This window comes from Lepidochelys olivacea, assembly GCF_965140295.1.
Source record: "Lepidochelys olivacea isolate rLepOli2 genome assembly, chromosome: 4".
Classification (NCBI taxonomy): Eukaryota; Metazoa; Chordata; order Testudines; family Cheloniidae; genus Lepidochelys; species Lepidochelys olivacea.
Window position 1 is genome coordinate 106,191,664 of NC_140414.1, and position 24,506 is coordinate 106,216,169.

Here is a 24,506-nt window from a genome sequence, read left to right on the forward strand (position 1 = left end):
TGGCACTATATTTACCCTTTTCCAGTCTTCTGGAATCTCTCCCTTCTTCCATGACTTTTTAAAGATAATTGCTAATGGCTCAGATATCTTCTCAGTCAGCTCCTTGAGTATTTGAGGATGCATTTCATCAGGCCCTGGTGATTTGAAGACATCTAAGTAATTTTTAACTCGTTCTTTCCCTATTTTAGCCTCTTCTGAATCTACCTCATTTTCACTGGTATTCACTATGTTAGACATCCAATCACCAACCTTCTTGGTGAAAACCAAAACAAAGAAGTCATTAAGCACCTCCATGAATTTGTCTAGTTCTTTTTTGAACCTTGTTATGGTCTTGGCCTTCACAACATCCTCTGGCAAGGAGTTCCAAAGGTTGACTGTGCTGTTGTATGAAGAAATACTTCCTTTTATTTGTGTTAAACCTGCTGCCTATTAATTTCAGTTGGTGACCCCTAGTTCTCGTGTTATGAGAAGTAGTAAACAATACTTCCTTATCTACTTTCTCTACACCAGTCATGATTTCATAGACCTCAATCATATCTCCCCTTAGCCGTCTCTTTTCCAAGCTGAAAAGTCCCAGTCTTATTAATCTCTCCTTTTACGGCAGCCATTTCATGCCCCTAATAATTTTTGTTGCCCTTTTCTGAACCTTTTCCAATTCCAATATATCTTTTTTGAGATGGGGCGACCACATCTGCACACAGTATTCAAGATGTGGGCGTACCATGGATTTATATAGAGACAATATGATATTTTTTGTCCTATTATCTATTCCTTTCCTAATTATTCCCAGCATTCTGTTTGCTTTTTTGACTGCCGCAGCATATTGAGTGGATGTTTTCAGAGAACTATCCACAATGACTCCAAGATCTCTTTCTTGAGTGGTAACAGCTAATTTAGACCCCATCATTTTATATGTATAGTTGGGATTATGCTTTCCAATGTGCTTTCCAGTCTCTTCCCTTCTGAAATAAAAAAATGTCTCCAATACATTCCAAGGATTTATTGATAATCTGTGCCTTGCAGTGTTGTTTTCCCAGCAGATGTCTGAGTAGTTGAAGTCCCCATCACCACCAAGTTCTGTGCTTTGGATGATTTTGTTAGTTGTATAAAAAAGACCTCGTCCACCTCTTCTTCCTGGTTAGGTGGTCTGTAGTAGACCCCTACTATGACATCACCCTTGTTTTTTACACCTTTTATCCTTACCCAGAGACTTGCAACAAGCCTGTCTCCTATTTCCATCTCAACCTCAGTCCAAGTGTATACATTTTTTTAATACATAAGGCAACACCTCCTCCCTTTTCCCCCTGCCTGTCCTTCCTGAGCAATATGTACCTGTCTATACCAATATTCCAGTCATGCATATTATCTCACCTTCTCTGTGATGCCAACTGTGTCATAGTTGTGTTTATTTACTGGCATTTTGAGTTCTTCCTGCTTATTCCCCATACTTCTCGCATTAGTTTTCAGACATCTAAGATACTGATTTGATTCCCCTCACCCCAGTTCTGTCTTGTCTCTCCTTTATCCCTGCAATAACAGCCCATGAACCCCGCCTCCCCCCCAAAAAAAATTCCAACCCCCCCTTCCAGGTCTCCATGTTCTTGACTTACCTGTGGGCTTTGGTCACCTGACCCCTTCAAACCTAGTTTAAAGCCGTCCTCACTAGGTTAACCAGTCTGTATCCAAATATGCTCTTCCCCTTCCTCGATAGGTGGACCCCATCTCTGCTTAGCAGTCCTTCCTGGAACAGCATCCCATGGTCAATGCCATATTCATTCCTATACGTCTACAGCAATGCACAGCAAAACCTTTCAGACCTGTAAAGATATGGATTACATTTGTTTCAATAGCAATGAATAAATGGCACATTGATATGACTCAAATATTAGTTGCATTTCATTTGAATCAATACAATCAAAAGAACTGGAGGTCACACAAGTCTTATTTTGCCGCTAGTGAACTTTCCCTCAAACCTCCTTTAACTTCTACTTTATTCATTTTCATTCGCTTAGTCAAATCAGCATTCAATTTTTTTCCAAAAGTGAGGGGAGGGGGTTAAATCTACTTCAAATGTAAGACTTTTTTTTGTTTCACTTTATGGCACAGTTAGTCTCATTAGGCCAGCTCAGATGTTTGAGACATGTGATGCAGGGTAATCTAATGAGCCTCAGATATGAGGGTTAAAGAGCAAACTGTTAGTTCTATCACTGATTGCTCTCATCAGATAAATGATTATAAAAGCTTTCAGCCCAACTCCTCAGAAATCATTCTTTTTATTTCCAGTAATGAGAGAGTGAGCGCACAGTATGTATCCTTAGATTTATTACTATAATGTAATTAACCTCCAGAAACACATTTGCAATAAAAGCATTGCTGGGGAGGACCCTCTAAATAGAACTTGGGGAAAGATTCATTGCTAGAAGTCTCTACAAAGAGAAAATCCTGATTTTTCTTTGGAGGATGCAGAGGACACTGTTGTAGAGGAATCTGTGCAATTTTCCTGCAGCAGAATAGCAGGATTTTCAGAAGCTGCACAGAGGGTGTGCATCCTCTGTATAGTATCAATGCCAGCTCTGTTGTAGTTCACAACAGGTATGTCTACAGTGCAATGTAAGCCCAGGGTTAGCAGGACTTGAGTCAGCTGACCCTTGGTTAGAGAACCCAGGACTTGAGCATCTACACTGATTGTTAACCCTAGGTTAAGAATTTTCTAACCCAGGCTCACACCTGGGGGTCTCATAGTATGCAGACTGGAGTCAAACCAACCATATCCCAGACTTCCTAGCACCCTCCGGAAATGTGACCGTTCTAGCCCTTTGACCGTGGTGCACTGTGGGAAAACTTGACTGTCCACCCTGTACGTTACAAGAGGTATGAACAGCCCACCAATACATCCTGCTGAGCAGGCATTTTGGTCAGCGTACTCCCAGCTACCAGAGCCAGAAACATGGAGGAAACTTTTTTTTTTCTTAAAGAACGTCTCTTGCTTGCGCTTTCACTCCTGGGTCACGGAAACTGTCAGAGCTTCCATGAGATGCTGATGGACATTTCAGCAGCATTTTCTGATCCACCAAAGGTAGATGACAGAACTTATGATGGAGGAGGCTGCAGAGGAAGAGGTGTACCCAGGCATGGCAGACTTGAAGTGGCTGATACTGCACATTACACTTTGTATAGCTGCTGATGCCCCCTATGTAGACTGGCACATCTGGTGCAGGGCCCTGAACACAGATGGGTGGGATCACATTATGCAGACTGGGATGACCAGCAGTGGGTGCAGAACTTTCACATGAAGAAAGCTACATTTTTGGAACTTTGTGAGCAGTTTACCCCAATCCTGCAGCATAAAGACAAATGGATGAGGCCACCCTTGGTGGTTCAGAAGCAGGATGACTGTGGGTAAAGTGGTGGCAGAGGTTTCTGATGCTCTTGGGAATGTGGTTTACCCCAAAGTGGTGGGTATAAATGCAATTCCTGAAGTAACTGCTGGCTTTGAGAGAATGGGGTTTCCAAACGGTGCTGGGGCCATTGATGGTACTCACGTGTCCATAGTTTGCCCTCCTCAAAGAGCATATGAGTACATAAAACTACAATTGTTCCCCATTGTTACGCAGGCCCTCGTGGACTATAGAAGGCAATTTATGATCGTCCGAATAGATTCACTGGGAAAGTTTATGACACCAGAGCTTTTGCTGATCAGGAGGCTACAATCATGGTCATGCTGGGACACTAGTCCCACCAAATGACATTGACATAAGTGGTATTAGTGTCCCCACCATTATTCTGGGTGACCTACATAGCCACTTTTCCCTTGGCTTATGAAACCATATCCTGATTTCAGAGGCCCTGGCAAAAGAAGGTTTAATTACACGCTCAGCAGGTGTAGAATGGTTGTTGAATGGGCTTTTGGTAGACTGAAATCCTGCTAGAGATGTTTACAGACCCATTTGGATTCCAGTGTCATCAATGCTGTCCATATTACTGTGACTTGCTGTGCTCTTCATGATCTTTGTGAAGCCAGAGGTGAGCTATTTCCCCCTGAATGGACCCATGACAGCGAGGGCCACTGAATCGGTACCCTCAGCCAGAAAGTGCACTTACCATAGCTAGATCTGGATGCACCAGGGCAACAGAAGGCAGGGATGCTTTGTGTGTGGAAGAGGGCCCAATGGAAGAGGGTATAGTGCCTTTATGAATGTGCTTTTAGGGAGGGGTGGTATGGGGCTTATTTGTTGTAGGCAGGGATGGGGTGCTGGGAGGGGTATGGTATTTTAGAGCCATGAAATGTACTTAGGAATGACATCACCATTTATGAAATGGGTGAGCCGGATTATTCATGGTATGGGTGGATCTACAAAAGTGACTGAAGTATGAACTGCTATTGATGAGGGTAGTAGTCATCCAGCCCTCTCAATACTAGCCCATGCTACTCATCTAGTGGGCACTAATGATACTGCGAGGTATGACCCTCAGCAGATCAGAAGTGACTACAAGGCTCTGGGAGTAAGGGTGAAGGAGTTGGGAGTGCACGTGGTGTTCTCTTCAATCCTTTTGGTCAAGGGTAGGGGCCCAGGCAGAGACAGATACATGCTGGAGGTGAATGCCTGGCTGTGAAGATGGTGTTGCCAGGAGGGATTTGACTTTCTTGAGCACTGCCTCTATTAAGTAGGGTTAGCCAATTGTTATTGCTAACTTTTGAAATAATGAACACATACCTATTAATCTTATAAAATTAAGACACAGATTCTCCTCATAATTCCATAAACAGCTGTCTTTGTTGTTCCTGTAACTTTAGGTAACAGCTGGTTACTTCTGCTTGCTATTCGCTTGACATCCTTTGTACTTTTCTTGGGGGATGTGTTGTCATAACTTAAGTAGGCTGGTTTCTGAAGCTAAGACATTTACAGGCCATGTCTGGCTAACTCCTTAATGACATACTCACCTTGACAAACAAGCTCATTGAATTCTTTGGCGTTTCCCCTGCAGAGTAGATATAAGATCAGGATGTTCCCTAAAGACAGCTTTGTTTAATGTCAAGTTCTTTTCAACAATCAGTCTTCATTCATGAATTAATCAAGGAGCACATCCTTGAAATTCTTACTTTTACCAAGACATGGCTTGGTAATTCAAACTCAGACATTTAGGTATTGTCTCCAACTGATGCATGTCTATAACTCATTAATACTAATGAAAATATTAGGGCATAGTTTCCACAAGGTTAAGTAGTACAGGTAAAAGCTGAATACAATATTTCCTCCAAATATTTCCTTCCATTTTAGGGAAGGAGCTTTTGGCACCAGAACTCTTGAATCCTTGCTGCTGAAACTTCTTACCTGCCTGAATGAACTATTGGAATGTCTTCCAAGTACTGTACTCAATCATATATATTATGATAACACCGAAGATCTCAGTCAGGACTGGGATCCCATTGTGTTAGTCATGCAAATATATAAGTAGAAATAGTCACAGTCCTAAAGCGAGTGGAAGGGAAGCTTCATATGGTCTCTCCTAAGGCACACTGCAGAGGAAAGGATGTCTAGTTTTGGGTGCTCAGAAAACAAGAATAACTTTAAGGGTGCTTGTTCTTTGAAAAATCTGCCCACGGTACCGGGCCTCCAAACTCACATAGCTCTCAGCTCAGCTAATAGGATTTTCAAACCCCACTGTTATATAATGGGCCAATTGCTCGGATGTGTACAAACGCAGAATAAGATAATTCCTGCCCTAAAGAGCTTACAATCTAAATAGACAAGACAGGAAAGAAAGGGATACAACATACAAGCAAACAGATGGTTTGCAAATGTCATGTTAGTGCTTTGATTTTTTTATTTAAGTCCTGTGGATAGGGTTTAGTGAGGAAGGGATTAACTAGACTAAAAGATAAGGAATGGGAGAAGAAACACTGAAGGGAAAGGCTGAGGAGCCAAGGGCAGAAAGCGAGTATGGAGGATGAGTAGTGAGAATCTAGGGTGGGTAGAGAGGAGAATGTTGAAACAAATAGCCAGTCAGCTCAGAGGAGGGAATGAACAGAATGAAAAACTATAGAAAGCAGCCTGATGACATTCTAATGATATGGTTTCCAGGTAATGCTCTTCTTCCTCTTTCTAAATTCACAAATCCTCCACTTAGAGCTAAGATCAGCCAAGACACATTTGCAATCCTTCCATAGAGCATCCTTGGACAATACAACCTTACCAGCACCTGAACTGGTAGTAAAAACTTAAGTGGCAGGTGGGTAGAAAGGGTGATATTAAAGTATCATTTCACATGTGTTCCTGTCTATGGGGTAGGTGATGGTCTATGTTACCATGTATACAATGACTATGAGGAAACCCTCAAGGTGTAGACAGGGTACCAGCTGAGTGATTTTGTCCTTTGAAAGAACAGAATAGCTAATCTACCAAGTGCAGTAATGAGTGTCTTGGAGCAGTAAAGACAGCATAGCTCCTGGGTTTGGCTCACTAGGTTTCCCTTTTAGCCCAAGGCTTTTAGATAACTTCAGGGTGAGCCTATATCTGAATATACAGAGCATCTGACAGGGCAAGTGTCAAGGTTCCTCCCCCACTCTGAACTCTAGGGTACAGATGTGGGGACCTGCATGAAAAACCTCCTAAGCTTATCTTTACCAGCTTAGGTCAAAACTTCCCCAAGGTACAAAATATTACCCCCGTTATCCTTGGAATGGCCGCTACCACCACCAAACTAATACTGGTTACTGGGGAAGAGCTGTTTGGACGCGTCCTTCCCCCCAAAATACTTCCCAAAACCTTGCACCCCACTTCCTGGACAAGGTTTGGTAAAAAGCCTCACCAATTTGCCTAGGTGACTACAGACCCAGACCCTTGGATCTTAAGAACAATGAACAATCCTCCCAACACTTGCACCCCCCCTTTCCTGGGAAATGTTGGATAAAAAGCCTCACCAATTTGCATAGGTGACCACAGACCCAAACCCTTGGATCTGAGAACAATGAAAAAGCATTCAGTGTTTTACAAGAAGACTTTTAATAAAAAATAGAAGTAAATAGAAATAAAGAAATCCCCCCTGTAAAATCAGGATGGTAGATATCTTACAGGGTAATTGGGTTCAAAAACATAGAGAACCCCTCTAGGCAAAACCTTAAGTTACAAAAAAGATACACAGACAGAAATAGTTATTCTATTCAGCACAATGCTTTTCTCAGCCATTTAAAGAAATCATAATCTAACACATACCTAGCTAGATTACTTACTAAAAGTTCTAAGACTCCATTCCTGGTCTGTCCCCGGCCAAGACGACTACAGACAGACACAGACCCTTTGTTTCTCTCCCTCCTCCCAGCTTTTGAAAGTATCTTGTCTCCTCATTGGTCATTTTGGTCAGGTGCCAGCGAGGTTACCTTTAGCTTCTTAACCCTTTACAGGTGAGAGGAGCTTTCCCCTGGCCAGGAGGGATTTCAAAGGGATTTACCCTTCCCTTTATATTTATGACACGCCCCCCAAATCTCAGCTAGGGTGAAACACTGGCTGGGATTTCTTCCTGGAGCTCTAGGAAAACAGAGTTAATAAGACACATGCATCTCTAAATATACTACCAAGTACATAAAGACTAACAATATTTTCCACATCTCAAGGACGATTTTAACCAGTTGATTCTGGGAAACTTTCACGGGAGAGTGCATCAGCCATTTTGTTAGAAGCTCCTGAGATGTGTTGGATGTCGAAATCAAAATCTTGGAGAGCTAAACTCCACCGAAGAAGTTTTTTGTTAGTTTCTTTGACGGTGTGAAGCCACTTTAGTGCAGCATGGTCGGTTTGCAGGTGGAAACGCCGTCCCCAAACATATGGGCGTAGCTTTTCCAGAGCGTAGACAATGGCATAACATTCTTTTTCAGTGACTGACCAGTTGCTTTCCCTCTCAGACAGTTTTTTGCTGAGAAACACTACAGGGTGGAATTCTTGATCAGGTCCTTTCTGCATTAAAACTGCTCCCACACCACGCTCGGATGCATCTGTGGTTACTAGGAACGGTTTGTCAAAGTCTGGGGCCCTTAGTACAGGGTCAGACATGAGTGTCGCTTTAAGCTTGTTAAAGGCCTTCTGACACTTTCCGGTCCACTGAACAGCATTTGGCTGTTTCTTTTTGGTTAGGTCTGTCAGTGGGGCAGCGATTTGGCTGTAGTGCGGTACAAATCGTCTGTAATAACCGGCCAAGCCTAAGAAGGATTGAACCTGTTTCTTTGACTTTGGGACAGGCCACTTTTGGATAGCATCCACTTTGGCCTGTAGGGGGCTGATAGTTCCTTGACCCACCTGGTGTCCAAGGTAAGTCACTCTGTTTAGGCCTATTTGACACTTCTTAGCCTTAACAGTTAGTCCTGCCTCCCTTATGCGCTCAAGGACTTTTTGTAGATGTTCCAGGTGGTCTGCCCAGGAATCCGAAAATATGGCCACATCGTCAAGGTAGGCGACTGCATATTCTCCTAATCCCGCTAGGAGACCATCTACAAGTCTTTGGAAAGTGGCGGGTGCATTTCGCAGCCCGAAAGGGAGTACATTAAATTCATACAGCCCGAGATGTGTGATGAAGGCTGACCTTTCCTTGGCAGATTCATCTAGCGGTACCTGCCAGTACCCCTTGGTTAAGTCCAAGGTAGAGATGAACTGGGCCCTTCCCAGTTTCTCTACTAGTTCATCTGTGCGTGGCATGGGATAGTTGTCTGGGCGAGTTACAGCATTTAGCTTACGGTAGTCCACGCAAAAACGTATTTCCCCATCTGGTTTGGGAACTAGAACCACTGGAGATGCCCATGCACTTTCAGAGGGGCGGATTACACCCATCTGTAACATATCCTGGATCTCCCGTTCTATAGCAGTTTTAGCTTGAGGAGACACCCGGTAAGGTTGGACCCTAATTGGGTGAGCATTACCTGTGTCAATGGAGTGGTATGCCCGTTCAGTCAGTCCTGGGGTGGCTGAGAATGTTGGCGCGTAGCTAGTGCACAGCTCCTGGATCTGCTGTCGCTGCATACGCCCAAGGGTCATGGAGAGGTTCACCTCTTCCACACCACCAGCACATTTCCCTTCGTAGTAGACACCTTCAGGCCACTCAGCGTCGTCTCCTCCCTGGGCTGTAAACTGACAAACCTTTAATTCTCTGGAATAAAAGGGCTTTAGAGAATTAATATGATACACCTTAGGCTTTCGGTTGGAGGTGGGGAATGCTATGAGATAATTAACAGCTCCCAGGCGCTCCTGGACCACGAATGGCCCTTCCCACGATGCTTCCATTTTATGGGCCTGGAGCGCCTTTAAGACCATGACCTGGTCTCCTACTTTGAAGGAACGCTCTCTGGCATGTTTATCATACCAGGCTTTTTGCTCTTTTTGAGCATCCTGTAAGTTTTCTCTAGCAAGGGCTAAAGAGGTTCGGAGGGTGTTTTGTAGGTTGGTTACAAAGTCCAGAATGTTAGTTCCTGGAGAAGGTGTAAATCCCTCCCATTGCTGCTTCACCAACTGCAATGGCCCCTTAACCTCACGGCCATATACAAGTTCAAATGGGGAAAACCCTAAACTGGGATGTGGTACAGCTCTGTAGGCAAAGAGCAACTGCTGCAATACTAGGTCCCAATCATTGGAGTGCTCATTTACGAATTTACGTATCATGGCCCCCAAAGTTCCATTAAACTTCTCCACCATGCCATTTGTTTGATGATGGTAAGGAGTGGCAACCAAGTGATTTACCCCATGAGCTTCCCAAAGGTTTTTCATAGTTCCTGCCAGGAAATTAGTCCCTGCATCTGTGAGGATGTCGGAGGGCCAACCTACCCTGGCAAAAATGTCTGCTAGTGCCTGGCACACACTTTTAGCCCTGGTGTTGCTTAGAGCTACTGCTTCCGGCCATCGGGTGGCAAAATCCATGAAAGTCAGTATGTACTGCTTTCCTCTGGGTGTCTTTTTCGGAAAAGGACCCAGAATATCCACAGCTACTCGCTGAAATGGAACTTCAATGATGGGGAGTGGCTGGAGAGGAGCTTTGACCTGGTCTTGGGGTTTTCCCACTCTTTGGCACACCTCACAAGACTGGACATAGGTAGAAACATCCTTGCCCATTCCCTCCCAGTGGAATGACCCCCCCAAACGGTCTTTGGTCCTGTTCACCCCAGCATGGCCACTAGGGTGATCATGGGCTAAGCTCAAGAGCTTGGCCCGGTATTTAGTTGGAACTACCAACTGTCTCTGAGGATGCCAGTCTTCCTGGTGTCCCCCAGAAAGAGTTTCCTTGTATAAAAGTCCTCTTTCTACAACAAACCTGGATCGATTAGAAGAGCTGAGAGGCGGTGGGTTGCTCCGTGCCGCCGTCCAAGCTCTCTGGAGGCTTTCATCTGCTTCCTGTTCGGTCTGGAACTGTTCCCTTGATGCTGGAGACATCAGTTCCTCATGGGATTGTGGACCTAGGCTTGGTCCCTCTGGAAGCGATATAGGGGATGGAGCTGTTTCTGTTGACTGTGAACCGCTCTCCGCTGGTGCACTATGTTGGGATTCAGGCTCCGGCTGAGCCTCTTGTGTAGGGTTATCGGCTGCTGCCAGTTCAGGTTCGGTGGGGCCCTCTGGTGTTGAGGTTGCAAGTACTGGATTCAGTGCTGACACGGGGTCTGGTGTTGGTTGTTTGGCTGGTTCCGGTTCTGGGACTGGTTCCGTCTGGGTCTCTGGGACTGGATCCACTACTGCTGTTGCAGACATTGGCCTGGGGTCCAGGTCCATCACCTCTGACTGGGTCCTGATAGAAGTTTCCGGAACAGAGCTAGGCCTCACGGCTTGTTTAGCCTGGTTGCGGGTGACCATTCCCACCCTCTTGGCCTGCTTCACATGATTGGCCAAGTCTTCCCCCAACAGCATGGGGATGGGATAATCATCATAGACTGCAAAAGTCCACATTCCTGACCAGCCCTTGTACTGGACAGGCAACTTGGCTGTAGGCAAATTGAAAGAGTTGGACTTGAAGGGTTGAATCGTCACTTGGATCTCTGGGTTGATTAAATTGGGGTCCACTAAGGAAGCATGGATAGCTGACACTTGTGCTCCGGTGTCCCTCCACGCGGTGACCTTCTTCCCACCCACACTCACAGTTTCCCTCCGCTCCAAGGGTATCTGGGAGGTATCTGGGCCTGTGGACCTCTGGTGTGATTCCGGTGCAATGAACTGTAATCTGTTGGGGTTCTTGGGGCAGTTGGCCTTTACATGCCCCAGCTCGTTACACTTAAAACATCGTCCAGCTGACGGGTCACTGGGGCGAGGAGGGTTGCTGGAGAACGGGGTGGTGGGACGATAAGGGGTCTGGAGGGTTCTTTGGGAGGTAGGTGGGGCTTTGGGCGGCCCCCGGTAATAGGGTGTGGTCTGGGGTGGTCCCTTCTGGTCTCCGCTCCAACTGCGACCAGTTTTCTTCTTCTCTGCCACCTCCACCCATCTGGCTCCAATCTCTCCTGCCTCAATTACAGTTTTGGGTTTCCCATCTAGGATGTATCTTTCTATTTCCTCAGGAACACCCTCTAAGAATTGTTCCATTTGCATTAGGAAGGGCAAATTTACTGGAGATTCAACACTTGCTCCTGATATCCAGGCATCCCAATGTTTTACAATGTGGTAGGCATGTCGGGTAAATGACATGTCTGGTTTCCACCTTAGGGCTCTGAACCTCCGACGAGACTGCTCGGGTGTTATCCCCATTCTGACTCTCGCCTTGGATTTAAACAGTTCATACTTGTTCATGTGTTCTTTAGGCATTTCAGCTGCCACCTCAGCTAAGGGTCCACTGAGCTGCGGCCTCAGCTCTACCATGTATTGGTCAGTAGAGATGTTGTACCCAAGGCAGGCCCTTTCGAAGTTTTCTAAGAAGGCCTCAGTATCATCACCTGCCTTGTAGGTGGGGAACTTTCTGGGATGGGAAGTGGTACCTGGAGAAGGATTGCTAGGGTTTGTTGGTATATTCTGCTGGGCCTTTATCCTCTCCATCTCCTCCACATGCTTCCTCTCTTTTTCCTTCTCCTCCTCCTTCAGCCGCATGAGTTCTATCTGTCTTTCATGTTCCCTTTGTTTTTCCTCAGCCTGCAATTTGGCTAATTCCAGCTGTAGTCGAGCTGAGGATTTGGCCATTCTAACCTCTCTGTTTTTAACTAACTTTACACCCGAGGTTTAGAAATAAACAAACAAAACTTGGCTGTAAAATTTTGCTGTGCTGGAATAGAATACCTATTCTCTGATAGTGATTGTCAGCCTACAGAAAAAGACAATTCCCTTGTCTCTGCTCTGGGCCCAAATTAAAGCAAAAAACCTCCAACTACTTGGAAACCTGCTTACCCAGCCCAAAGAAGAAAAAAAAATTTCTTTTCAAACCTGTGCTCCTTGTAAAACAAAAAAAAAATCAAAATCCTAAAAAAAACTCTGCCACTTTTGTCTCCAGGCAAATGGGTAGAGCACACACCCCCTATTTACTTTTAGGAAGAAAAGAAAAAAAAAAAAACCTCTGGGTTGGAAGACTGTGAAATTCCCTGCAGGAGTTAAGTACCCTGCCTCCAGGCAAAGAAAACCTGCAATTCACAAGATAATCCCCTTTTGTCTCTGCTTGGCCACAAAGCAGAGAGAAACCAAGCTGCTTTCAGTTTCAAAGCTGCCTTCTGGACTTCCTAAAAATTCCTTTTTAAAATCTGTATTTCTAGTTCAAAAAATCTCAACTGGATCTCAAAATGATTTCAGGTTAATCCCACCGCTGCCACCATGTCAAGGTTCCTCCCCCACTCTGAACTCTAGGGTACAGATGTGGGGACCTGCATGAAAAACCTCCTAAGCTTATCTTTACCAGCTTAGGTCAAAACTTCCCCAAGGTACAAAATATTACCCCCGTTATCCTTGGAATGGCCGCTACCACCACCAAACTAATACTGGTTACTGGGGAAGAGCTGTTTGGATGCGTCCTTCCCCCCAAAATACTTCCCAAAACCTTGCACCCCACTTCCTGGACAAGGTTTGGTAAAAAGCCTCACCAATTTGCCTAGGTGACTACAGACCCAGACCCTTGGATCTTAAGAACAATGAACAATCCTCCCAACACTTGCACCCCCCCTTTCCTGGGAAATGTTGGATAAAAAGCCTCACCAATTTGCATAGGTGACCACAGACCCAAACCCTTGGATCTGAGAACAATGAAAAAGCATTCAGTGTTTTACAAGAAGACTTTTAATAAAAAATAGAAGTAAATAGAAATAAAGAAATCCCCCCTGTAAAATCAGGATGGTAGATATCTTACAGGGTAATTAGGTTCAAAAACATAGAGAACCCCTCTAGGCAAAACCTTAAGTTACAAAAAAGATACACAGACAGAAATAGTTATTCTATTCAGCACAATTCTTTTCTCAGCCATTTAAAGAAATCATAATCTAACACATACCTAGCTAGATTACTTACTAAAAGTTCTAAGACTCCATTCCTGTTCTGTCCCTGGCCAAGACGACTACAGACAGACACAGACCCTTTGTTTCTCTCCCTCCTCCCAGCTTTTGAAAGTATCTTGTCTCCTCATTGGTCATTTTGGTCAGGTGCCAGCGAGGTTACCTTTAGCTTCTTAACCCTTTACAGGTGAGAGGAGCTTTCCCCTGGCCAGGAGGGATTTCAAAGGGGTTTACCCTTCCCTTTATATTTATGACAGCAAGAATGGTCCTTTTAAGGCTCTATCTCCTGTCCATCTTTAGAGGCATCCTAAGATATATTCAACAGCTGTGAAGCTGCCAAAGTGTGTTAGATATGATTCTGCAAGATATCTGGAAACTAACACATGCCTCGTCTAAGAAGGTAACCCTACAAGCAACACTTCTCTCCCTATCAGATTTAAATTACTTTCAGTCTGGAGGGTCTGCATTACCCAACCACACAACACTTGCAACGCTTCATTAAGACAATGACTATAATCAAATATCATGATTCAGTGCTTTAGCCAGTTGTCTATAATGGTCAGGAAAGAATCCCGGTTCCCTCCCCCTGCACACACACAGAGTACACAATTGCCCAGATGTATTGTAGGATGTTTTTTCACCTTCCTTTGAAGCATCAGTGTTTGGCCAGAGCTGAAAGTGAGGCATCAGCTGGACTAGATCAGGTCTCTGAAGGGGTACAGAGAATCTTCTTTCTTAGATGCCTGACTGGTTTCTCTTGCTCAGATGCTCAGGGTCAAACTGATCACCAGTTTTGGGGTCAGGAAGTAATATTCCCCAGTTCAGTTTTTTGCCTCTCAGTAGCATGGGGTGTGGCTTTCCTGCTAGTATCATGGTATCATTTGGGCATATCTCAACAAATCAATTTCCTGACATTGCTGGGACCTTGGTCACTGGTGGCCCTCTGTCTCTCCTGTTCTCTGTCAGTGGCAGATTAGTCTTCTGAAAACTGAAGTGCTTTGGTTTAACTTAAGTCATTGGACTCGGTATAGGGGTAATTGGGTGAAATGTAATGGCTTGTTAGGTGTAGGAGCTCAGACTGGATGATCTGGTGACCCCTTCTAGCCCTGAACTCTATGAAAATGTGACAAATCCATTTCAGGATGGTATCATTTACTTGCTGCAAAAATACCCTCACACCTCTGTCTCTTATCTTCTCTTCTGTCTTCCTGTCCTGGTTTCTACTTTTTTTTTCTTTTCACTTTCCCTCCCCCCTTTCCTTTCATTGTGCATTTCTCCTTGACAGTCTTGTTAAAAATATACTAATAAACAAGCAATCAGACCCACCTGTTACTCCAGATCAAATCAAACCAAGTACCCCAGTGCCAATATGAACATAACAGAAAATTAATTAGCCTCCTGACAGCACCTTCACCCAACCCCCATTTCCCCTTTGGTAAGGGAGAGAAGGCAGGCTTTGCAGGGAGTAGGGTTGCCAACCCTTCAGGATTGCCCTGAAGTCTCCAGAAATTAAAGATTAATCTTTAATTAAAGATTATGTCATCTGATAAAACCTCCAGGAATATGTCCAGACAAAGCTGGCAACCCTAGCAGAGAGCCCTGAAGGGTTACAAACTCAGGTTAAATGTTCCCAGTGGAAAGTTGCAGAAGCATGGAGTCCCATTTAGTTAACCACTAGAGGCTTATCTGTAACAAAATATTACAATTTATTTCAATCTTAATTAAATGGTTATAATTTGTTGTGAGTTTGACCATATAATTACAGGATACACATAATGATATACATGGTGTATATTTAACTATTGGGCACAGAAGTTCTGAGAATTAAAATACTGACCATAAATGCAAAAACAAAAACAACCCAGATTTGCTATTTTGGCACACATTCCTCTGATCTTTTGTGTGAGAAAAATTATGAAAAGCAATTTCTTGAATAACTTTTCTGGCATAAAACCCTTTTATATCTTATGCAAATGATTTCCTTTGTATCATCCATGTAAGCTATTCCTAATGACATAATAGGAGGAAGAGGGGAGTAGGGAGAGACAACCAAGAAGTTTTTTCCATTTATCTAAATATGGAGAAAAATCAACAATCCCAACTCAAATAAGAACAATTTGAAAAAGTAGTAATTTATGTAAGAGTTATATATAAAATCTTAATTGCATCTTAATTTTTCTACTCACATAACACAAATTCAAACCCTAGTAGCTGGTAGGGGAACTACGGCTCACCCCTTAAATTGGGTTCCAAGACACTGAGGCTATGTCTACACTACACTTAAGTTGGTATAAGGTATATTGCTCAGGGGTCTGAATAAGCCACCCCCCACAAGCAACATAAGTTACACTGAGCTAAGCGCTGGTGTGGACAGCGGCGTGGAGAGCTTCTCCCACTGACATAGCTACTGCCGCTCACGGGGTTAGAATAATGAAGTCAATGGGAGAGCTTAGAGCGTTTGCACTGGCAGCCCTCCAGCGGTGCAGCAGCCTTGGTGCCGGTGCACCGCTGTAAGTTCTGTAGTGTAGCCATAGCCTGAGCTGGACTCTGTGCAGACATAATGAGTAAATGGGAATCTTGTCCAACGCTAAGTAATATTCACATTTGATTAATGTATTTAATCTATTTTAGGTAACAATGCTGGATAAAATAGAAAATGCCTTAATTTGATACCTGTGGCACCTTAGAGACTAAGGTGCCACAAGTACTCCTTTTCTTTTTGCGACTACAAACTAACACGGCTGCTACTCTGAAACCTGTCATTAATTTGATACTGTTGCCTGTAAGATATTTTAGACAGTTGCCTCTAGTCTTATACTCCAGTCTTTTCACAAAAGAAGCTTTTTTTAATGATCAAACTCAAGAAAAGGATGTAAGCTAAAAGGATTTCAGAATTGAGACATCACAGCCAGTTACTTTCTATCTTTCATCTAATGCAGGGGTGGGCAAACTTTTTGGCCCAAGGGCCACATCTAGGTGGAGAAATTGCCATGAATGTAGGGCTGGGGCAGGGGTTTGGGGTGTGGGAGGGAATGCGGGCTGTGGGAGGGGATGCAGAGTGCAGGAGGAGGCTCAGGGCAGGGGGTTGGGGGCTCAGGACATGTGGTTGGGGTGCAGGAGGGTGCGGGGTGTAGCAGGGGGCTCAGGGCAGGGGGTTGGGGTGCGGGGTGCAGGAGGGGTTCAGAGTGTGGGTTCTGGCTTGGTGCCACTTACCTTGAGCAGCTCTGGGGTGGCAGCGGCATGCAGCGGGGCTAAGGCAGGCTCCCTGCCTGCCCTGGCCCCATGCTGGTACTGGAAGTGGCCGGCACCACATCTCTGGGGGAGGGGAGGCAGAGGGCTCCATGCACTGCCCTTGCCTGTGGGTACGTCCCCCGAAGCTCCCATTGGACGCGGTTCCCCATTCCCAGCCAATGGCCTCTGTCTCCCCCTCCCCCAGTGGCTGCAGGGATGTGGTGCCGGTCACTTCCGGGAGCGGCACGAGGCCAGGGCAGGCAGGGAGCCTGCCTTAGCCCCACTGCGCCACGGGTCTGGCAATCCTGCGGGCTGGATCCAAAGCCCGTAATTTGCCCACGCCAGATCCAATGTATGGTTTGGGCTTTTTGTTTGTTTGTTTTTCTTTCTGATGGTTGCACTAGGTGGATGTAGCATTTAAAAAAAATAAGTGCAGTGCTATAGTGTGCAATTTCATATGCCTTATGTAAGATATCATCCCAATGAAGTTACTGAAGTCCATGACTAAAGATAAGTGTAAGAACTAGGTCAACAGAGAGATTTATTCAACTTGAGTTTTGACAAACTGATTTATGGTAATGAAGAATTTTATAACAACAATTTGGCTTTAAAGGAATTGATTTAGACAGTGGCATTAGTTAATTAATTCTGACGCTTGTGTTTCTCTTGAATAATGTTTAACTGACTTTAATTAAGCTCCCCTCGTTTTACAAGTTAGTAGAGTGTTCTTTGAAAGAAAGCTTCATCACCAATGAGAGTTTTCAGTGTACATTTTGATTACAACTGTTGGGCTTGATCCTGTGCCCTTGGCCCCTGCAATCAGAGCTTACTCTCACATGTGTTCCCACTGAATCAATTGTACTATGCACACAAGTGTGTACAGGATCAAGCCCTTACTTTGTTAAGCCACATTAATAATTGTTGCTTGATTCAGACTCTGTAGGTCAGATTTAAACATGCATAGAAATGTTTCTCTTCCTCCCCTGCCCTGCCCTTTTTAAAATTATTCCTCTCTCTAAGCTGGTCATATAACATGAGCCCAAAAGCTTCTTCCAATGAGTGGACATAAATAACCACTGGCTCATTCTCACTCCCCCCGCTATCTTTTACAGAAAACAAAGATTTGTACAATGTTTCAGCCAACATCATCTAACATGCTTTTTCAAAGTACTTTAAATCCATCTTTCAGTTTTCCATTCAAAATTTTATGAAACCACAACAGCAAATTCGCTAATTGCTTGGTATGCTACTATCAAGGATGTGAGAATTGTTAAGAATAAATTGGATCACATTTTGTTTCTCTGCTCAGTTGGAATTCTCATGGGGTTCATTAGCAGATAGCTACAGAAAACAGGCATCCTGGTGAATGTACTGGAGAATATCATTTTCATTAGTTATTCAGTAACTAGCCTACACAGGTTGGTCTTGAGGCAAAAGGCATTAGATTTACAAAGCGATACATCACAATAAATTAGTTCACTTGCGTTCAGTCCTGTGTATGTCCCAGTGCTGCTCCTTGTATTACCCATAAAATATGTTTATATTCTGCACTACTAAGCAATATGTCATTTTAGCCCTTCTAACACTGTCTGGTGTCTTTAACAAATTTTACACATACTCTGAGAACTGGGTTCACACAAGCAAAAAAATAAAAAATAAATAAGTGACTCATGGTTACAGGAACCAAAGTTTTCTCTATTCATCCCTAATTTTTGTGATTAGGGAGGAACTGCTTGAAAAATATTTGAGTAATACATAAGGCCCTAATTCTAGCTATCACTTATTTATCTCCATACTACTTCCGCTGAGGCCTCACCAGTGCTGAATAGAATGGAAAAATTATCCTGAGGCTTAAATATGACATTCCTCTTACTGCACCTGCTGCTCGGTTTGTAGGATCTTTTGGGAGGAGCTGAGAGGAACAACAACAAATTTTCAGGCTCATTGGTCATTCCCCTTTTCTTTCTGTGCACACACTGCAGCTGTTAGTGGTAAAACATCTATTATAGGACCAAGGGAAATGCGTGCATCATCAGGAAAATAGTTAAACTAACTGTACACACACTACCATGAAATATATTTTAAAAAGAAGAACAGAGAAACTGCTTTCTCTAACATTGCTCATTCTGATCTTTGGGATTACTTGTAACAATAGTAGGTGCATGTTGAGATGGGAAATGTGATTTTTAAGCCAAATGTTTCATTTTTAATTGTATTTTCTAATGTTCCTTTAACAACTTGAAAAAAAATGTGTCTTTTAAAATTAGAATGACAGGCAATTATGGTACTGTGAAGGCACTGGTCATTGTTCCATAGTCAAGGCTGAGTGAAATTGTGCACTAAAAGAAAAGATTCAACCGCTTTGTTATGTATGAAGAATGCAGTGTATCCTCCCTGAGATTACAGCACTTGTTCGAAGAAATGTATCACTCTGTCAGATGTTTATTTTTCTGTGCATAGGCTATATTTGAAGAAATTAAGTTGTAATTAAGCTAAGTTATTGGGGATAGTTGTGTTTGGTTGTTATTTTTTGTATGGCGGCACCTGGAACTGGATCCATAAGTAGGGTTGTGTTCTAAAGTAGCTTAAAGTAGGACACAATTTCCCATTTCTTTTCTTCTTTTTTTCTTCTGTAAAAGCAGGTGGTCCATCTCTGTGAAGTTTCAGAGTGTTAGTTTTTATGTCCTTTGAATTTTCTTTGTATCTCTTCTTTGATTCCTTTTATCAATTTGTAATAAGCACACACTTTACCATTACCAGAATTACTATGCACCACAATCTTAACTCTGACCACCTCAGGATGAGGGCCTTTGGTAAGTGGACTGATAGATCTACTCTTCTGAACACAATACATTGCTGCATCAAACATCTACAAAGAACAGTGTTGGGAGATGATAATTTGGGAATGAGAGCAAGTTGAGGGAAAGATAGTTAAAGCTGTAGAGTCTGGTCTGTGGCATACAGAAGTGGTGGTAATGGTAAGGTGTGTGCCTGTGGATAGAGGACAAGATGGTATGTACTGTTAGTTGACTTAACTTTTCACTTTTGTGGGCTTGTGTCAGGTGTACTATTTGTGTCACAACTTTATCTACACAACAAATAGAATAGACAGGGACAGGTAAACATCTCAGTCATTGTTAACTGGGACCTTTGTGACTCAACCAATCATCATTCTTCCTCTATGACCAATTTGCATGTAACAAGAGTTAGTGGTATGAAAGAGATGTTGCATGTATCAAGAGTTCTCAATGGTAGATGACTTGGTTCCAACAGTAATTTCTTCTGAAAAATTCTATCATAAATGTTAACTGGGAAGTCAGGGAAAAGCATAAAAAAATTGTGTCTTTACAAATAATTTCTTCTAGTCTGAGAACACAAATTCTAAAATGCATTCATCATAATTGTATGCTTATTCAGTATGGTGTCATTCCAGGATGGAGTTATGGTTGTTAGAGTCTTCTGAGTGTGTATTTCCATATTTGAACGTATTTGGATTTATAGAGAAGTTAAATTCAGAACATTTCCTGGATTTAAAATGCTTGTTTTAGGGATAGTTATAGCATCCTTGTAATATAGTTTTCTCCTTAAATTGCTATTATCTACCCTCTATATTTACATTTAACTCTATATTAACATAGTTTTGTGTAGGAATCAGAGTGTACGTGGATTTCTCCACTGCTGTTCAGGCAGAACTGACATTACTAGAATGGGAGTTCAGCATGTGCAAAAGAAAGTATTTCAAGATATTGGTAATCATTTTATGCTTTTGTCACACAGTACCTATTTTCTTATTTGTACTAGATATAGTTTAAGGTTTAGAGTCTATTCCTTTATTACTCTCTAATCTTCTCCAAGATGCTGTTCATTTTTCATTTTTCCATGTCTCTTATGGACTTTTTAAATTAATGTATACTTCTTTCTTTCATTGTGCTCTGGCAGACTTTGAATGTCCAGTCATCTATCAATTTAAGACCCTGGGTGAGGATGATAAAGGCAAAGGGTTATATGTTTTAAAGGAAAAAGAGATGCATCTTTGCCTCGTAAGATTAATCAGATACTACAGCAATGAGTACTATATGAATGCTTATACAACATAATAGTAATAAATAAGCTCATGGCAGAGCAGGACCCTATTATCATTAAAAGATTTACATCATTATGGGGAAATCCTATAATTAATTAGGATATAATTATTAATTTTAAATACATGTAACTTGAGTACTGTGATATAAGACTTTTCTCCCTGCAATTTTTGTCCTATCATGTGAGAATGGAATCAACTGAAGGTAGTCATTGTTTTGAAAAGAATAGTGGACTCTTTGATTAATTGGCTTCTAGAAAAATATCACAAGGTGGGTAATGGTCTTTTTGTAACCTTGTGGAAGGAAACAGAGTTGTTTTTCAGACAAACAAAAACTCACTTAATATCAGGGAATTCCTCTGTGTTTCACATCGAGTCATAAAAGCCATGGGTTGGCCTTAAGATATTTTGGAACCAGGAAGACAAGAACCTAAGATACAAATTCTCTAAGCACAGTTCTGAATCTCATATACCTTTATATTCACCACAAAAATATAAGATTTTAAATTAATCTATCAAGCTGGTGTGATAAAGCACAGCAGAGCTACATCTCTCCGCTCCAGGGGAATAAAGAGGAGATTGGGCCTGAGGAGATTAAAGATAATACCAACATTTTCAAAAGCAGATAGAGATTTTGAGTGTCCAAATTGAGACACCTTAAAGGGATCTATATTTTTGAGGGTGAATACTTAGCACTAGGCTCAAGGAAGGTGCCTCTAGTGGGGAACTCAAATATTGAGGCACCTAAAATCACAAGTCAATTTTGAAAATCTTGGCCTAAAGGCAGTGGGTGGACATATCTATCATTTACTGAGAAAGAGAAGTCAGACTAGATTTTCTGGAGGTACTGAGTCCCTTCACTCTTTCTTTTACCAAGTTATGCAATAGCACGAACAACTTCTTGTCAGGTTTAATGCAGGTTTTATTTAGTCCACTTTTCCTATGCTGTGTGCCGGCAAAAATAGATATTAATGCTTTAATTTAATTTGACTGAATCATGTTTTAGGGTCTATTCCCTCACAGTATCTCTTGGAGGCATGATACCATGAAGAGAATTCATGTAGTATGTGAAAAGCTGTCTGACTGCATTAGCTAGTGGGATAGGGAGGGCATTTGAAACATAGGCACTGGAGCAAAACAAAACCTTCATCCAGTCCTCTGTTTGTTTGTTTTTTCAGGGAGTGGTGGTAGTTGTGGTACTGGTGGAAATCCTTGCCTAGTTCTTACTCAGTCCTTACTCGCTCAAACAATAAGTGAAGTCAATGGGAGTTTTGCTTGAGTACGGATTGCAAGGTGTGGTCCAATCATTCTGGGGGAGATTTTCAAGGGCACAACAGGCAGTCAGACATCCAGTTCCCATTAACTTAACTTGTCGTGACACCATGCAATAACCACATGACTACGGAGAAGATATTCGAGTGTTTGTGTTTCGTGATTAGATTAAACTGATTTTTAAAAACAGATGGTTTTTTCAATTGTTTTCCACCCTCATGGTGTTACTACAGGGTAGAGTGAAGGTTGTTTGGGTGTCTCTGTGGTGCATTTCCGTATTTTAACTTGTTTAGATATCTTTTGTAATTTACATCTTGATTTAGTGGGCAGTGTTAGTGAAACTAGAGCTCTGTATGTGGAGGGGTAAGGGGAAGGAGAAAAGAGGTAGCAGGAGTCAATTCTCAGCCTTTCTATAAGGCCTCTCTCTGTGGTCATGCTTCAGTTCCACCAGGAGTCTTGCCTTGGTATGCAGTTCTGATTTCACTGCAGAACACATAGAGAATCAGACAGCAATAGTACTAGCTTCCTGAAACAGTGTTGCCAGTTTTACTCAACCTTGACTCGGAGAGACCATTTCTAAGAATTCCATTGGCCAAAACTAAAATTGTTATCAAGGGGACTAAATGGGATTGTGTTTTACCAGGTACCCAGACTAAGACCTCTGACTCATTTCACATCGAGCACAGAAGAGCCATCTGATAATAGCTTTCACATTGCCAGCCATGGTTAAATCTGTACAAGTAAACTTCAGCTAAACGGCTTTGAATCCTATTATCATTGCTAACTCCCACAGCCATTCGTTCTGGTCCTATGCCGGTTTTCAGTGGAACTGTTATTTTGCAAATGCCCACAATTTGTGTGACTTTATTAGTAGTTCCTTATTGTGGTCTGAAAGGGAGTTGTCAGAGCTTATTGGTGATTACCTTCCCAGGCATAGGCATCAATGCCAAGGGTGCTCTGGGGCTCAAGCACCCACTGAAAAAAAAATAGGGTGTGCTCAGCATCCACTAGCCACCAGTGGGTGGCAAGAGCACGTATATGGAACACAGTGACCCTGGAAGGTGGAAAGCGCCCACTGGCAAAAACAAAAGTCAGCACCTTTGTTCCCAGTTGAGCTGTAAGAAAATATTTAAACTATTGTACTAAATTCTTTATGAAAAGTGTGCTACAAGAAGAGTTCTAATTTATTCTGAATAAATCTGAATTCTTAAAAGACATGGGTTGGAATCAATATGAAGTTAAAGGCATTTATTGTAATGGTTACCCAGTCAATATTTTTTTCCATGTTCAAGCAGAAAATACACCTGTTGTTAGCTGATATCAAACAGAAAGGAACAGAACTTCTGATATCAAGCAGAAAGGAAAGGAGCTGAAGTATCTATATAAAATACCTGTAGAGGCAGTTCAGACTCAAAGACACAGAAACTCAGCTAGAAAGCAGCCTCTAGTTTGCTAGACAGTATGCAGAGTTCACCCTATTACAATCCCTCTCACCTGTTTATGAAAAGTAATTATATAGGAACATCTGAAATTTCTCCTGTAGATCTCTTGTCATTGATTTTAAAATCCTGGAAGGAGACTTAATAGAATGAAATCTCATTGGCTTCAGTTGGAAAGGGATTAGTACCTGTGACTATTTCATTCATAGTAACTATCATTTTGTAACGTCTCTGGGGAATTACCATCTGAGTAACGGTAAAGCAGTTTTAAAATTAGTTTAAAATTAGTCAATTATTTATTGACTTCAGTGGTGCAACATAGATTTACTGCAGCTGAGGATCTGGCCCACAGTTCTTTGTATTTTATAAGTATATTTTCCTTCATTCCAGAGAAATTTTTCAGTCCATTGTCTTTCCCATGATCCTGAAAACACTATAACTGCATATGACAATTTTTTCCCCTATGGTTCTTTCTTAAGTTAATCAGTTTGAGATCTCTTAATATTGGAATTAATTTGCAAACTGGATACAGTTAACTCAGTCTTGAATAGAGACTGGGAGTGGATGTGTCATTACACAAAGTAAAACTATTTCCTCATGTTTATTTCCCCCCCTCCTACCCCCCACGGTTCCTCAGACATTCTTGTCAACTGCTGCAAATGGCCCACCTTGATTATCACTACGAAAGGTTCCCCCCTCCATCCCCCCGGTTCTCCTGCTGGTAATAGCTCATCTTAAGTGATGACTCTCGTTACAGTGTGTATGGTAACATCCATTGTTTCATGTTCTCTATGTACATAAATCTCCCCACTGTATTTTCCACTGAATGCGTCTGATGAAGTGAGCTGTAGCTCACGAAAGCTTATGCACAAATAAATTTGTTAGTCTCTAAGGTGCCACAAGTACTCCTTTTCTTTTTGCGGATACAGACTAACATGGCTGCTACTCTGAAACCTGTTATTTGGAAACAGTAAAGGTATTAAGTTTACTGCTCAATCAAAATACCTTCAACAAGGATGTACAGTAGGCCAAAGTCATCCTCTCTCTTGAGCTCAGCGGG